This window comes from Microcaecilia unicolor, chromosome 2 (assembly GCF_901765095.1).
Source record: "Microcaecilia unicolor chromosome 2, aMicUni1.1, whole genome shotgun sequence".
NCBI classification, from domain to species: domain Eukaryota; kingdom Metazoa; phylum Chordata; class Amphibia; order Gymnophiona; family Siphonopidae; genus Microcaecilia; species Microcaecilia unicolor.
Window position 1 is genome coordinate 75424709 of NC_044032.1, and position 17106 is coordinate 75441814.

The 17106-nt window shown below is 47.2% G+C and overlaps 1 protein-coding gene across 2 annotated transcripts in view; it reads left to right on the top strand.

The window, feature by feature from the left end:
• Nucleotides 1–17106, top strand: part of WDR70 (WD repeat domain 70) — a 596086-nt gene that overhangs the window by 550955 nt on the left and 28025 nt on the right. The gene's annotated exons all lie outside the window — the stretch shown is intronic.

The window sequence follows — 17106 nt, forward strand, 5'->3', positions numbered from 1 at the left end:
TTTCCTTCCATTTTTCATCTACTCTCTATTACCACATTTCTGTCCTCTGTACTTACTGTCCTACTCTCACTTATCTCCTTAACCCCACACTCTGCCTTTCTCACTGTTTCCACTATTTCCAGCATCTCCCACCCTCCACTCTTGTAGCCTGGCATCTGCTCCCTCTCTCTCTCCTCCCCCACCCTCCTAGCCTGATATCTGCCTTTACCTTCCACTCCAAACTCCCAGCATCTTCCTGTCCCATTCCTCCTGCCCCCCCCCCCATGGTCCAGCATTTCTCCATCCCTCTCTTTTGCTGTCTTCCCCCTCTCCCCCATAGGATAACATCTCCCTTTCTCGTCCCTCCCTCTCCTTGTCCATCATCTCTCCCTTCTGCCCCTGGATCCAGCATCTCTTTCTTCTTTCTCTCTTCCTTTTCAGCATCTCTTTCTCCATCCCCTCCACCCCCAAGTCCAATATCTTTCTCTCTCTCTTTCCTTCTCCATGTTTCCCATTGTCCACCATTTTTCTCTCCCTCCCTTGCAGTCCGAGTCCAACATTTCTTCCTGTCTTCTCTCCTATTGTCCACCATCTCTCTCTCCGCCCCGGATCATTCTATCAATTCTTCCCTTCCATTGTTGTATTTCTTTCTCTTTCCTCCTTCACCCCACTTGCAGTCCAGCATGTCCCTTCGTGCCTCCCCTTACCCCAGTCTACCTTAACAGATGTCTGTCTTCATAGGAGTTGCTGGCAGCTACAGTAATTCACATATTCTGCCTGCAGCTTACCCTAAAGCCTTCCCTTTGCTGAGTTCCTCCCAGGTGGACACAAAAAGCTGCATTATAGGGGGTGGGATGTGGCAGAGGGAAACCTTCCAGGTCAGCTGCAGGCAACATGGGTAAACCGCTGCTTCTGCTGGTGATCCCTATAATAAAAGACACCTGTTAAGGTACACTGGAGGAGTGGAGAGGGGAGGGAAGGAGATGCATACCATGGAGGCCTCCCTAGCTGTATGGCTCAGTTTGACCCCCATCAATGCTGACCTTGACGAGGGTGCTGCTGGGTGGGCCTGAGCCCAAAGTGGGTAGGCCCAGGCCAACCTGTAGCTACATCACTGATATTATCACGATCTGAGAGGGTTATATTTAAGTTTGTTTTATTAGAATTATATAAACAAATACAATACAGTTGAATCAACACTTGTAAAAATACAAAATTGCATACATACATTAATAACAGAATCATGAGCATTATGTGGCATGTGGAAAAAATAACAACATTAACAAAGGTGAAAAATGTGAGAGAGTTAAAAGAAGGTTCGGGGAGAAGGAGGAGATGAGAGGGAAATGGTAGATAGTGAAAGCGATGAATAGAAGGATGAGGAGAGAAAAAAATCTTAGAGGAACTGGGACATTAATGTCTCTCTGTCAACAAGCAAGACGAATCAACCACACAAATGGAATATGTCATTTGACAGCACGACACAGATAGCTCTCTCAGAGCTCAGAGAATCTGAGGTTTTCCTGAGCACATGCAGGAGGTCAGGTCCCTTAGTTTTATTTTCTGCAAGCTATAGCATAGGCATGGTTCAGCTGTTGCACTGATTTTTTTTTTTTTTTTTTTTTTTTTTGGGGGGGGGGGGGGGGGATAGTCTTGATTCTTAATGGCTGAGAGGAAGATTATTTACAATCATTTAAATTTTTTGTTTCTCCCTCCCTCTGGATACAATATGTGCCCCTAAAATTAAAAATTATGCTGAAAATTTGAATTCACTTTAACTGATAGACTGTCAAGGCAAGCACAGTCAGTGACTTCAGAAATGAATTTGCATCAGAAAGATGTCCATCACAGATATTATAGCCTATTGCTGTGTTTGCCTATGACCAGACTATGATGATCTGAACTGACCTTCTTGTGCTTGAATATAACTAGAGCTCCCTATTTCAGGGCCTATAAGATGAATGCCCTGTATTCATCTTGGCCAATTGTGCATCCAGCCTCTAGAATGTGTAAATGAAAGAGAGATGAGAGGAACAGATTCAATGGGCCTCAGGCCTGTGAATTCCTCCTTCTCAGCTAGTAGGAGAAGTAGAGGCTACGCAACTCTAAGAGTGAATCCTCAAATAGAAAGGGTTGTTTCACAGAAAACGACATCATAAAGTCTGTACCCCTTTCAATGCTTCCTTCTACATTAGCAGTTTAGTGTGGGAAATACCTTTGTCCTAACTGTTAAGATGCCACATTAACTGTTAACACCCAGTAATTCCCACATTAAACAGCTAACACGTGTTAGTAAATAGCCTCTTTATATTTTTCCAGAGAATTCTGCAATTAAATTCAACTTGGGATCTTATGGTCATGTGACTTGTGAAATACCGTGTTCAAAGAGCATCTGTTGCAATTAAGCAACGTTGCTTTATTGTTTATAAGAAAAATGTTTCTTGCTTGCACAATGAAAGTTTTTCCACTCTTCAGCTGCTGGCATATTTTGGTAAATGGATCCAACCACTGAATTTTATAAATATTTTTGCAGAGGCTACATTTAATGTTCTCAGGACTTCAGTGATTTATTTTTTCATACTCTGTTTAATGTGTCCTTAACTAAACTAGTACCATACTTAAAGCATGTAGAAACATTGAATTTTAAGAGGTCAGTTTTCAAACCCCATGTACTTATGGTAGGTAAAAGGGCATTTTGGCATTTTCCCTATGTTTAAAGGTGCATGCTTTTTTGTACAATGTGTGTACCTTTGACATGCATTTCGTGGATGTATTCTTAGAAGCAAGGAATTCAACAAAGCATGTAGTTTTGTATTTTCAGATGAAAATCTGAAAATACAAAACTACATGCTTTGTTGAATTCCCCATGCTTTGTTATTTTGATGGGACAAAGTAGTTGAGGAAAAAAGGTGGATGCAGATTTATGTGGCTACTATTTGCCATGTAATTTTCAAAGGGAAAGTATGGTACAAAATCCAGAGGTAGCTGTACTGGTAGACTTTTTATAACTACCCACAGACATTTGAAAATTGCCATCAAAATGTATTAAAAGTGAAGATTTTCTTAATGTAAGGAAGGAAAACTGATGGGACCATATTGTTCAAACTGTAAATGAGATCTTTGACTTATGTAGCCCAAGTAAGGTAAGTATTCAGTCTATGCTGCTGTTTTGGATTAGTTACATGGGTTGTGCTTGGAAATAGTGCATGGCCTGGCAAATAATAGACATTATCATTTATTTATTTATTTATTTATTTATTTATTTATTTATTTATTGCATTTGTATCCCACATTTCCTTGTCATCAAGCAGATGAAGCCATTACGTATGGGTGGTGTCCATCAACCAGCAGGGAGAGATACAGAGCACTCAACTTTTCACAGTGCCTCATGGCCAGCTAGCTCCACTGCCTCTTCAGTATTCTCTATCTCCCCAAGCAGGGTGGCTGCAGCTTCTTCGAGCTCCATCAAAAATCTGCCTGGGGGTGGCTCCTGACTTGCCAGTTGTTAGCCGGGGTGTTAGAGGCTATAGCAGCTTCACTTTGAAGGCACATAGGTCAGCCCTTTCCCTGCCTTACCCATGCCCCCGTGGATGTGGACATATTAGCTTGCTTTTCCCTGTCCTTTCCCACTTAGTGGATGCGGGCACATTGGTTCGCCTTTCCCTGCCTTTCCCACTTACCTGAGCCTCCGGAGTGTTTTTATTTACCTCTTTTGCCTCTGCTTTCCTCACAGCGTTGTTAAAAATAAATAATTAAAGTCACGCTTTAGCGCAGCGATCTTGGAAAAGAGGTTTTTTTCTTGAGATTCTTCTGCAGGACCAGAGCTGTGATACTCGGTCCAGTGAGGTAAGAGTGTTTTCTGACTCCTACGGGGTGGGCCCGCGATCGGGACGTTTTTGGCACGAACTGCCATTTTTGAATTTTACTGCCGTTTTCGGCGATGGCTGCAGAGACTGTAAAGCGCTGTTCTAAATGTGGCAAGCGCAGATCAGCAGCGGGGCTCTGTAATTTGTGCTGTACAGACGGTAGAGCTGGCCCGAGCATGGCGAGCGGCGATCTGTTGCGCTCTGAGCTGGCAGCGGACGCCATTTTGGATTTTCCACATGGCGCAGCCTCCGTTGCGACAGAGAGCCCTGAATCCGGGGGGGGGGGGGGTCCTCTGAGTGAGGCTAATAATAGAGCTGATAGCCCTGGGCAGGATCTGGGCAGTCAGGGAGCGGTTTTCTCCCCTGATTTTGTTTTAATGCTGCATAGGGCATACATGCTTAAAAGAGCTCTTCCACAGGGATCTTCAGACCCTCTGCCTGACCCCCCCCCCCCCCCCCCCCCCCGGTGGATCCTGGCCTTTTGGAGTTGGCCAGCCTGAAGGGCTATGTGTTTCTTCCCGAGCAAAGGCAGTGCAAGCTTCAGAATCAGGTCCGTCTGTTCCTGAGGATGCCCCGCCTGCGAGCTTGGGACATTGTCCAGCTGTTGGGATCGATGACAGCCACCTTGGAAGTGGTGCCATGGGCGAGAGCGCACCTGAGACCTCTACAGTATTCTCTACTTCAACGATGGTCTCCAGTATCTCAGGATTGTCAGTGCAGACTTTCTAGGCTCCCTGCGGCCCGCCTCAGTATGGAGTGGTGGCTCTCGGACAGCATGTTGCAGCGGGGAATGCCGCTGGTGCTCCCCGATTGGTGCCGAGTGGTGACAGATGCCAGCCTGAAGGGCTGGGGCGCACATTGCCAGGGGAAACATGCCCAGGGTCTGTGGATGCCTGACGAGTCGGAGTGGTCTATCAACCGCCTGGAGTTGAAAGCGGTGTTTCTGGCTCTTCTGGCCTTTCAAGTGACCCTGGAAGGATTGGCTGTCCGAGTGATGTCGGACAACACGACAGCAGTGGCCTACATAAATCGACAAGGCAGCACTCAGTGCAGAGCTCTAGCCGCGCAGGCCAAACAAATTTGCCACTGGGCCGAGCTGCATCTACAGTCCCTGTCAGCAGCTCATATTGCAGGTCAGAGCAACGTGCAAGCCGACTATCTAAGCAGGCATCAGATCAATCCAGTGGAGTGGGAACTAGCAGACGATGTATTCCTGCAGATATGTGCCAAATGGGGCAAGCCAGTGATGGATCTTATGGCGACCGGTTCCAATGCCAAAGTCCCGTGCTTCTTCAGCAGACGGAGTGATCCTCGCTCTGCCGGGTTGGATGCCTTGGCTCAACCCTGGCCCCTGGGCTTGCTGTATGTCTTCCCTCCGTGGCCCTTGTTAGAGCGAGTGCTCCTGCTGATTCGGCTGCATCCAGGAGAAGTGGTGCTCATCGCCCCGGATTGGCCCAGGAGGCCTTGGTATGCGGACCTCCGACAGATGCTGTTGGAGGCTCCCTTTCCGTTACCTCTGGTTCCGCACCTGTTGTCACAGGGTCCGGTGGCCATGGAGGACGCCTGCCGCTTTGGTCTTATGGTATGGCGATTCAGAGGGCGCAATTGAGAGATAAAGGCTACTCAAATAAGGTAATTTCCACTCTCCTGCAGGCCCGTAAGCGCTCCACTTCCGTGGCTTATGCCAGGATTTGGCGCCAGTTTGAAGTCTGGTGTGTTTCAAGAGCGCTTTCTCCGTTGCGGGCTCCTGTCTCGCCGATTCTGGACTTTTTGCAGGATGGTGTACACAAAGGCTTGGCCTATAATTCCCTGCGGGTGCAAGTGGCAGCATTGGCCTCCCTGCGTGGCAAGGTTGAAGGCGTGTCCTTAGCTGCTCATCCAGATGTGGCACGGTTTCTTAGAGGGGTGCTTTGGCTCTGTCCTCCCGTGCAGGCACCTTGTCCAGCTTGGAACCTGGGGTTAGTATTGAAGGCCCTTCAGGGGGCTCCCTTTGAACCGCTTCGGTGAGCTTCAGAGAAAGATTTGACACTGAATGCCGTCTTTTTAGTGGCCATTACCTCGGCAAGACGGGTGTCAGAGCTCCAGGCGCTGTCCTGTAGAGACCCTTTTCTGCAATTCTCAGAGTCAGGGGTCACGGTTTGGACCGTGCCTTCCTTCATGCCTAAGGTGGTTTCAGCGTTTCACCTAAACCAGCCTGTTTTTCTTCCCTCCTTTGTTGAGGAGGAGTTTCCAGATTCATTTGGGCAGTTGCACCTTTTGGAGTGGAGGAGTAGCCTAGTGGTTAGTGCAGCGGATTTTGATCCTGGGGAACTGGGTTCGATTCCCACTGCAGCTCCTTGTGACTGTGGGCAAGTCACTTAACCCTCCATTGCCCCAGGCACAAAATAAGTACCTGTATATATGTAAACCGCTTTGAATGTAGTTGCAAAATACCACAGAAAGGCGGTATATCAAGCCCCATTTCCCTTTCCCCTTTTGGATGTGCACAGGACTCTGTTGCAGTATCTGCGAATTACAAATTCTTTCAGGACCTCTGATCATCTTTTTGTGCTGTTTGCAGGTCCTCGCAGAGGGTCTTCAGTGTCTAAAGCCACTATTGCCCGTTGGCTCAAAGAAGCTATCTTTTCAGCATATCTGCTGTCTGGCCAGGCTCTGCCTGAAGCCTTTAAGGCACATTCCACAAGAGCGATTTCCTCTTCCTGGGCGGAAACTGGAGCACTATCTCTTCATGAGATTTGCAGTGCTGCAACATGGGCTTCTAAGCTCTCTTTCGCCCGACATTACAGGCTGGATGTGGCTGCCAGGAGGGATGCGCGTTTTGGAGCACAGGTGCTAGTGCATGGTGTGGCTTGTTCCCACCCTATTTAGGGATTGCTTTGTTACATCCCATACGTAATGGCTTCATCTGCTTGATGACAAGGAAGGGAAAATTAGGTTGTTACCATGATAATTTTTTTTCCCTTTAGTCATAGCAGTTGAAGCCATGAGCCCTCCCTGTATGATTGTCTGTATTGCAGTGATTCTGATTTTAGGTGCTGTTCTTGTTTCCTGAAGTTATATTCCTTCCTTGGGGAGTCGGAAAATAGTCTTCAGGATTCTTGTTACAGTTATAGGAGGATGAGTTCATTCCCTCCAGTTCATGTTTTGGGAGGATGAGTTTATTCCCTCCAGGAGGATGCAAGTATTCCCTCCGTTTATACAAAGTGGAGGACGAGTTTATTCCCTCCAGGAGGATGAGTTCAGTCCCTCCTTTTTTGAGTTTATGCCCTTGTTAAGGGGCCATCGTTCGCTGTGAGGAAAGTTCATGTTATTCCCATTGCGGTTTGCCATACTGCTTTGGAAGCTTCAAATACTGAAGAGGCAGTGGAGCTAGCTGGCCATGAGGCACTGTGAAAAGTTGAGTGCTCTCTATCTCCCCTGCTGGTTGATGGACACAACCCATACGTAATGGCTTCATCTGCTATGACTAAAGGAAAGAAAATTATCATGGTAAGAACCTAATTTTCCCTTTCCCACCTATTTGCAGGCTCAATGTGGCTTACATAGTTTTGTTAACATTGTCATTCCAGGATATCAGATACAGTTAGTATTGTGCAGAGATTAAGTAGGGAAGAGAGAAGAAGGAGGGAATGGTTAGGGTAGTTATAGAAGGTGGGCTTTCATAACTGAGTGGGTTGGTGAGGTGGATTATTGAGCTTATTGGTTATCGGTTCTCATTGTAGGCTTTGTTGAAGAAGTATGTCTTCAGAGATTTGCAGAAGATAGTTATTTTGTTGATTGTTTTCAGGTCTGTAGGTAGTGCGTTCCATAACTGCGTGCTCGTGTAAGAGAAGGTAGTGGCATGCATCAGCTTGTATTTTAGTCCTTTACAGCTGGGGAAGTGCAGGTTGAGAAATTTGCGGGATGATCTTGTGGCGTTTCTGGGAGGTAGGTCCATGAGGTTTAGCATGTAAATTGGGGCGTCTGCGTGAATGATTTTGTGTACAATCGTGCAGATCTTGATGCAATTTGTTCCTTAAGTGGGAGCCAGTGGAGTTTGTCTCTTAAGGGTTTTGCACTTTCATATTTAGTTTTTCCAAATATGAATCTGGCGGCCGTATTCTGGGCAGTTTGGAGGTTTTTGATAGTCTGTTCTTTACAGCCAGCGTACAGTGCATTGCAGTAGTCCAGATGACATATTACCATTGACTATACCAGGGTACGGAAAGATGTATCTCGGGAAGAACGGTTTTACTCTTTTGAGTTTCCACTTGGAGTAGAACATCTTTTTCGTCATGTTTTTCACATGGGCATCAAGAGTGAGGTTTCGGTCAATGGTGACGCCAAGAATTTTCAAGTTTTGTGAGACAGGAAGAGAACAGTATGGTGTGATTATGGTGGAGAAAATTTTTGTGTTATGTTGTGAGGTGAGTACAAGACATTGTGTTTTTTCTGCGTTAAGTTTTAGTTGGAATGTATCTGCCCATGTGTGCATTGTTTGGAGGCTTTGGTTGATCTCGTTGGTGATTTCATTTAGATCATGTTTGAACGGGATGTAGATTGTGACGTCATCTGCATATATGTAGGGATTGAGGTTTTGGTTGGCTAGAAGTTTGGCTAAAGGTATCATCATTAGGTTGAATAAGGTTGGAGAGGGGGGATCCTTGGGGGACTCCACATTCAGGTATCCATGGGGGTGATCTGTCCACGTTCATTGTTACTTGGTATGATCTTGTGGTCAGGAATCCTTTGAACCATTTGAGAACTGTGCCTCCTACTCTGAAGTATTCCAGTATATGTAATGCTATTTCATGATTAACCATGTCAAAGGCACTGGACAAGTCGAATTGTAGGAGGAGTATGTTGTTACCGATTGCAATTGCTTGTTTGAATGAGTTCATTGCGGACACTAGAACAGTTTCAGTGCTATGATTTGACCAAAATCCTGATTGAGATTCGTGCAGAATTGTTTATTTAGGTATTCAGTGAGTTGTTTTGTCACTATGCCTTAGGGCGCTGTTTACTGAGGTGCGCTAGCGTTTTAGCATGCGCTAATGCTAGACACACCCATATATTCCTATAGGTGTCTCTAGTCTTAGCGCACGCTAATTTTTAGCATGAGCTAAAAACAGCACGCCTACAGCGCAGCTTAGTAAACAGGGCCCTTAATGTGAATAGTTTCTGTAATAAGGAGAGCAGCTTCATAAAGATGGGTCAATAAGCCTTCAATAATTAAAATTATGTAGCTGGTGTTTTCCATTTTCATGTGTTATTTGATAAACCACTCTTCTTACCCTTGCATATCAGAAGCAACCTTATATTATTCCAAGAAAGACCTAAACATAATAAAACAAATAATATTCTCTCCCTAAAAAAATAATAAACCTTAGAGGCATCCCCTTAACCCATTTCATGCTGTTCCTTCTCCAGAGATTATCATTCCCTGTTAATCAGATTTATTACTTGTTCTAGGATGTCCAGTTTCCTAGTGCCCAACACAGAATTCTTGGGTCACAAGATTGTGGTATGGGTCTCTGACTCTTGTGCCTCTTCCCCCTCTCTCTCTCTAGGATGCTATGTCTGCCTTGTTATTCTAAATTTCTACTTAGCAGCTCAGCATAAAACTAAACTGAGAAAAGAGAAATGACCAATATGTTTGCCTGGAGTTCATATTTTGTGTTTTAAAGAATTCTATGTTCTTCGTGGTTCGCAAAAACCTGAACTGGGAGGCATACCCCTTCAAGAAGTTGGCACTATTCTTCCATTGCCACTTTATGGGCAAACTAATGTCCCTGAGATGTTATATATTTTCTCGAGGACAAGCAGGCTGCTTGTTCTCACATGTGGGTCGGCGTCCACGGTGGCCCAGGAAACGGCAAATTTTTCAGAGCAAAAATAAGAGTTTTGCCAGAGCCTTTTGGTGCGCGAACCGCGCATGCGCAGACGACTTCCCGACCATTTTGTGAGCGTTCCCACTCAGTTTTTTCTTGTCCGCGGCACAGAGACACCGTACTTCGGTTCATCTCCGTTTTTTGACACAGAAAGAGCTTTCGACGATTTACATCATTTCTTTAAAAAAAAACAAACAAAAAAAACAAATAAACTCTCTTCCTTTCCCACATTTTTTTCTTTGCTTTTAGACCTCTTTGGTAAGTTTTCTTTCTTGTTCGAAGCGGCCGTCTTTTAGGCCACTCGGTCGGGTCTTACCCCTTTTTTTCTTTTGTGCTTTCTTATTTGCAAAGGCACAATCACGTCTTTTGATTGTGCCGAAGCCATTTTTTCTTCCGTCATCGTAGACACCCGGCGGCTTCAAACGTTGTACTCAGTGCAACCGAACCATCTTAGGTACTGATACCCACGCTTGGTGTATCCAGAGCCTTGTGCCCGACCATAGCCCAGCCTCTTGCAGTCTGTGTCTTCGCATGAAGAAACGGACCCAAGCGTCTCAAGAAGCACAACAAGAGAAGCTTTTTGGGGCTCATTTTGTTCCTACCGAGGTCGGCGGCATCGACATTGGGAGCGAAGGTAATGGCTGCGGAGTGACCAAATCGTGCTGGGAGCAATGAGGCATTGAGTGGGTCTCCACCTGTCTCATAGCCTCCTGTTATGCAGGCCCCCTGGGACCGACCTTCGTCGGCCCTGGCCCCGAGGAGCCATGAGGATTCCACGTCTTCCTCATTGGTACCGAGGAGTCTGGATGACGGGCGTTGAGCGAAGAAGCACCGTCATCGTTCTCCTTCGACACACGGTGCCAGAAGCTCTGGGGCGTTGAGGGATTCAGCACCTGAAAAGCGTCGACGCCGACGTGTCGTTCTAGCAGCCCCGGTACCTGTTCCCAAGCCTCGACAGATTCTGCCACCGGCTCCTCTACAGACCCCGCAGCCTTGTCCGATGGCGGCTCTCGATGAACACATCAGGGCCCTGCTTCCAGAGCTTCTGGAAGGGCTGCTGCGCCAATCTGCTTCGGTGTCGGGGGTGCTTGCTCCTTCCGTACCGTCTGCTGCAGTGGCATCTGGCCCTTCGCCTGTGGTGAGGTCCCCGGCCTTGGTGCTGGCTGCGGCATCGGTGTCACCTGCCACCCAGGTCGACTCTCCTTCAACGTCGGTGGAGGAAGCTTCACCGGAGTCCAGGCAGGTGTCAACTTCTCGGCATCACCATCGAGGACATCATTACTCAGCGTCGAGGCAGGCTCAGTTTCGGACTGCTCTGAAGGATGTCTTGTCTGATACTGAAGATGAGCATTCGTGGAAGGAAGAGGAGGATCCCAGGTACTTTTCTTCTGACGAGTCCTACAGGACTCCTTCTGAACCTTCCCCTCCACTAGAAAGGAGACTTTCTCCACCAGAGTGTCTATCTTTCACCTCCTTTGTCCGGGAAATGGCTGCGGCTATTCCCTTCCCTATGGAGGTTGAGGATGAGCCCAGGGCTGAGATGCTCGAGGTCCTGGATTATCCTTCTCCACCTAGAGAGGCTGCAACGGCTCCTTTGCATAATGTACTGAAGGAAGTCCTTATGCGAAACTGGTCGTTCCCTCTGTCTAATCCCGTGATCTCGAAGAAGGCTGGATCCCAATATCTGATCCATGGGGAGCCTGGATTGATGAGGTCTCAGCTACCTCACAATTCCATGGTGTTCGGCTCCGCTCTCAAAAGAGCCAAGAGTACTAGGGACTATGCCTCGGCGCCCCCAGGCAGAGAATCTAGAACCTTGGACTCTTTTGGGAGGAAGGTGTATCAGGCCGCTATGCTCGCTGCCAAGGTCCAAACATACCAGCTCTTCATGAGCATCCACTTGCGGAACCCGGTGAGGCAACCGTCTACCTTGGTTGATGCACTCCCTGTGGAGCAGGCTGAGCCTTTTCGCCGGGTGGTCAGGCAGCAGAAGGCGTGTCGAAAATTCCTGGCCAGGGGTACGTTCGACACTTTTGATGTAGCATCCAGGATCGTTACCCAAGGTATAGTGATGCTCAGACTTTCATGGCTACGTGTCTCTGACCTGGATCATTCAGTCCAGCAGTGGATGGCGGATGTTCCTTGCTAAGGGGATAACCTTTTTGGTGAAAAAGTAGAGGATCTAGTTGACCAGCTTAAAAAGCACAATGATGCTATGGATTCTCTCTCCCGCCGGGCGTCTTCTGCTACTACCTCCTCATCTAGGAGGTTTTTTGGAGGGAAGAGGAGTGCTCCCTATTCTTATGCTAGGCGTAGGTACACTCCTGCTTCTCGGCAGCCTGTCGAGGTTCAGCCCTAGCGCACTCGTTCTCGTCAACAGCATGCGCCTAAGGCCACTGTGGCTCCCTAGCAAAAGCAGAGGATGGGCTTTTGGCTGGCTCCAGTTCAGCATAGCCTCAGTAAACGTGTCCGTACCGGATGACTTGCCAGTTGGGGGGAGGTTAATGTTTTTTCACCAAAGGTGGCCTCTTTTAACCTCCGACCTGTGGGTTCTTCAAATTGTCTGGTTAGGATAGACCCTCAATCTGGAATCCAAGCCTCCAAATTGCCCACCGGGAGCTCAGTCCTATAGCGCCCAGCCAAAGCAGATACTTGCAGAGGAACTCTTTGCCCTTCTACAGGCCCAAGTGGTCAAACCGGAGGAAGAAGGGCTGGGATTCTATTCCAGGTACTTCCTTGTGTAAAAGAAAACAGGGGGGATGCATCCCATCTTAGACCTGAGGGCCCTGAACAAATTTCTAGTCCAAGAAAAGTTCAGGATGGCTTCCCTGTTCACCCTTTTTCCCATGATTCAGGAAAACGATGGTTTCCCTGGGCACCCTTCTTTACATGATTCAGGAAAACGATTGGTTATGCTCTCTGGACTTAAAGAATGCTTACATACACATCTCGATACTTCCAGCTCACAGGAAGTATCTTCAGTTTCGCCTAAGAACACAGCACTTTCAGTACCTTGTACTGCCTTTTGGCCTGGCATCTGCGCCCAGAGTGTAATACCTAGCTGTAGTCGCAGTGTCGCTACGCAGACTGGGAGTGCATGTGTTTCCTTAACTCGACAATTGACTGGTGAAGAGCACATCGAAGGAGGGTGCTCTGGAGCCCATGCGAATGACTATTTGGGTGCTAGAACTACTGGGGTTCATCATAAATTATCCCAAGTCCCATCTCACCAAAGTCCAAAAATTGGAATTCATTGGAGCCCTGTTGAACACTCAGACAGCTCGAGCTTATCTTCCCGAGGCAAGGGCAGACATCCTTCTATCCCTGATGTCCATGGTTCGAGCATCTCAGCAGGTCACGGCTCGGCAGATGTTGAGACTTCTGGGGCACATGGCCTCCACAGTTCATATAACGCCTATGGCACATCTACATATGAGATCAGCTCAATGGACCCTAGCTTCCCCGTGGTTTCAGGCTGCGGGGGATCTAGAAGATGTAGTCCAACTGTCCACCAGCTTTCGGAATTCACTTCAGTGGTGGACGATTTGATCCAATCTGACCGTGGGGTGACCATTCCAAGTTCCTCAGCCAGAGAAAGTGCTGACGACGGATTCATCTCTCCTGTGGCGGGGAGCTCATGTAGATGGGCTCCACACTGAGGGAGACTGGTCCTTTCAGGAAAAAGTTCTGCAGATCTACCTCCTGGAATTAAGATCTGGAATGCTCTAAAGGCTTTCAGAGATCACCTGTCCAACCAAGTAATCTTAATTCAGACAGACAATCAGGTTGCCATGTACTACACCAACAAGCAGAGGGGCACCGGATCTCGCCCTCTGTCAGGAAGCCGTCCAGATGTGGCTTTGGACACGCCGTCACGGCATGTTTCTCCAGGCCACTTATCTGGCAGGCGTAAACAACAGTCTGGCCGACAGGCTGAGCAGGATTATGCAACCTCACGAGTGGTCACTGAACATGGGCGTAGTCCGCAAGATCTTCTGAGCGTGGGGCACCCCCTCGGTGGATCTTTTTCGCACTCAGTTCAATCACAAGATCCCTCAGTTCTGTTCCAGGCTTCAGGCCCACGACAGACTAGCTTCAGATGCCTTTCTCCTACATTGGGGGACAGGCCTTCTGTATGCGTATCCTCCCATACCTCTAGTAGGGAAGACTTTGCTGAAACTCAAGCGATACTGCGGAACCATGATCCTGATAGCACCCTTCTGGCCGCGTCAGATCTGTTCCCTCTTCTTCTGTAGTTGTCCTCCGATGAATCGTGGAGATTGGACTGTTTTCCAACCATCATCACTCAGAACAAGGGGTCGGTTCTACATCCCAACCTCTAGTCTCTAGCTTTCATGGCCTGGATTTTGAGAGCTTAGAATTCGCCTCCTTGGGTCTTTCAGAGGGTGTCTCCCGAGTCTTGCTTGCTTCCAGGAAAGACTCCACAAAGAGGTGTTACTCTTTCAAATGGAGGAGGTTTGCTGTGTGGTGTGACAACAAGGCCCTAGATCCTCTTTCTTGTCCTACACAGACCCTGCTTTAATACCTTCTACACTTGTCAGAGTCTGGTCTCAAGACTAACTCCGTAAGGGTTCACCTTAGTGCGATTAGTGCTTATCACCTCCGTGTAGAGGGTAAGCCCTGGAAAGCCTTTAGTTGTTCGCTTCATGAGAGGTTTGCTTTTGTCAAGGCCCCCTGTCAAACCTCCACCAGTGTCATGGGATCTCAACGTCGTCCTCACCCAGCTGAAGAAAGCTCCTTTTGAGCCACTGAATTCCTGCCATCTGAAGTACTTGACCTGGTAGGTCGTTTTCTTGGTGGCTGTTAATTCAGCTCGTAGAGTCAGTGAGCTTCAGGCCTTGGTAATGCATGCACCTTATATCAAGTTTCATCACAATAGAGTAGTCCTCCGCACGCACCCTAAGTTCCTGCCAAAGGTGGTGTCAGAGTTCCATCTTAACCAGTCAATTGTCTTGCCAACATTCTTTCCCCGCCCTCATACCCGCCCTGGCGAGAGCAGTTTGCACACTTTGGACTGCAGGAGTGCATTGGCCTTTTACATGGCGCGGACGAAGCCCTTCAGACAGTCCACCCAGTTGTTTGTTTCTTTTGATCCCAACAGGAGGGGAGTCGTCATAGGAAAATGCACAATCTCCAATTGGCTAGCAGATTGCATTTCCTTCACTTATGCCCAAGCTGGGCTGACTCTGGAGATCCATGTCACGGCTCACAATGTTAGAGCCATGGCTGCGTCAGTGGCTTACTTAAAGTCAGCCTCCATTAAGGAGATTTGCAAGGCTGCAACTTGGTCTTCAGTCCACACATTCACATCTCACTACTGCCTTCAGCAGGGTACCCAACATGACAGTCGGTTTGGGCAGTCGGTGCTGCAGAATCTGTTCGGGGTTTAGAATCCAACTCCACCCCCCTAGACCCATTTTTGTTCTGTTCCAGGCTGCACTCTCAGTTAGTTGTTTATGGTTTCAGGTCAATCTATGTTATGTCTTCACTGTTGCGAGGCCCAATTGACCAGTGTTCACTGTTTTGAGTAAGCCTGGTTGCTAAGGATACCCCACATGTGAGAACAAGCAGCCTGCTTGTCCTCGGAGAAAGCGATGATACATACCTGTAGCAGGTATTCTCCGAGGACAGCAGGCTGATTGTTCTCATAAACCCGCCCACCTTCCCTTTGGAGTTGTTGTTTATTATTTGCTTTTTGATTGAACTGATCGGGAAGTCATCCATGCATGCGCGGTGCGTGCGGTTCGTGTGCCAGAAGGCTCTGGCAAAACTTTTATTTTTGCTCTGAAAACTTTGCTGTTTCCTGGGCCGCCGTGGACGCCGACCCACATGTGAGAACAATCAGCCTGCTGTCCTCAGAGAATACCTGCTACAGGTAACATAGTAACATAGTAAATGACGGCAGATAAAGACCTGTAGGGTCCATCTAGTCTGCCTAACAAGATAAACTCATTTTACATGGTATATGTTACTTTTTATGTATACCCGAGTTTGATTTGTCCTTGCCTTTCTCAGGGCACAAACCGTAGAAGTCTGCCCAGTACTGTTCTTGTACTAACTTCTGAAGCTAACATCAAAGCCCCTTAAAATTTACACTCCAGCCCATCCCTATCTATTCAGTCACGATCAGAGCGTAGATGGTAGAAGTCTTCCCAGCTCCTGCTTTGTTTCCCCAATTACCGGTGTCACCACCCAATCTCCGCTAAGATTCCATGGAACCATTCCTTCTAAACCAGATTCCTTTGTGTTTATCCCACGCATGTTTGAATTCTATCACCGTTTTCATCTCCACCACCGCCCGCGGTAGGGCATTCCACATATTCACCACCCTCTCCGTGAAAAAATACTTCCTGACATTAGTCCTGAGTCTGCTCCCTTCAACCTTAATTCGTGTCCTCTAGTTCTACCTTCTTCCCGTCTCCGAAAATAGTTCATTTGCGGATTAAATATTTGAACGTCTGTATCATGTCACCCCTGTTTCTCCTTTCCTCTAAGGTACACATGTTCAGGTTAGCAAGTCTCTCCTCATACGGTTTGCAACGCAAATCTCATACCATTTTTGTAGCTTTTCTTTGCACCACGTCCAGTCTTTTTACATCTTTAGCAAAATACGGCTTCCAAAACTGAACACGATACTCCAAGTGGGGCCTCACCAACGACTTGTAGAGGGGCATCAACACCTCCTTTATTCAGCTGGTTATGCCCCTCTCTACGCAGCCTAGCATCCTTCAGCCACGATCGTCGCCTTGTAGCATTGTTTCTTCACCTTTAGATTCTCAGACACCAACACCCCAAGGTCTCTCTCCTGAGTCGAGCTTACTAATCTCTCCCCTGCTATCCGGTATCTCTCTTTTGGGTTTCTGCACCTCAAGGTGTATGTCTTTGTTTTTTTTCTGTCTTGCTCTGAAACAATTTCTAGGGGTTTTTTTTCTCCTAAATATGCTATTTTAGCTGTCCCTATATTGACATTTTAATTAATGATCTATATTCTAGCCAGTCAAAAAGATATAAAATTAATGTCTTAACAAACTTTATTAAATATTTGGAACAATTCCATAGTAATGTAGCAAATAATGTCGGATAAAGACCATCATGGCCGACCCAGTCTGCCCTGAAAAGTAGCAGAATTATACCTGTAACTCTCGATTACCTCCCCCCACCACCACCCCACCCATTTTTTACAGTCATTATAGTGTTGTTACTTATGCCCAGTGCAATTTACCTGCTCTATGCTTTTTTCCCCTTTAAGTTTTCCTGTGAATGGAAATCATGTTTACTCCATCTATATGCCGTATAGAGAACACCTATATTTATCCCATGTCTTTTTGAATGTTGTCACAGTTTTTGACTACCACTTCCCGTGAAAGAGC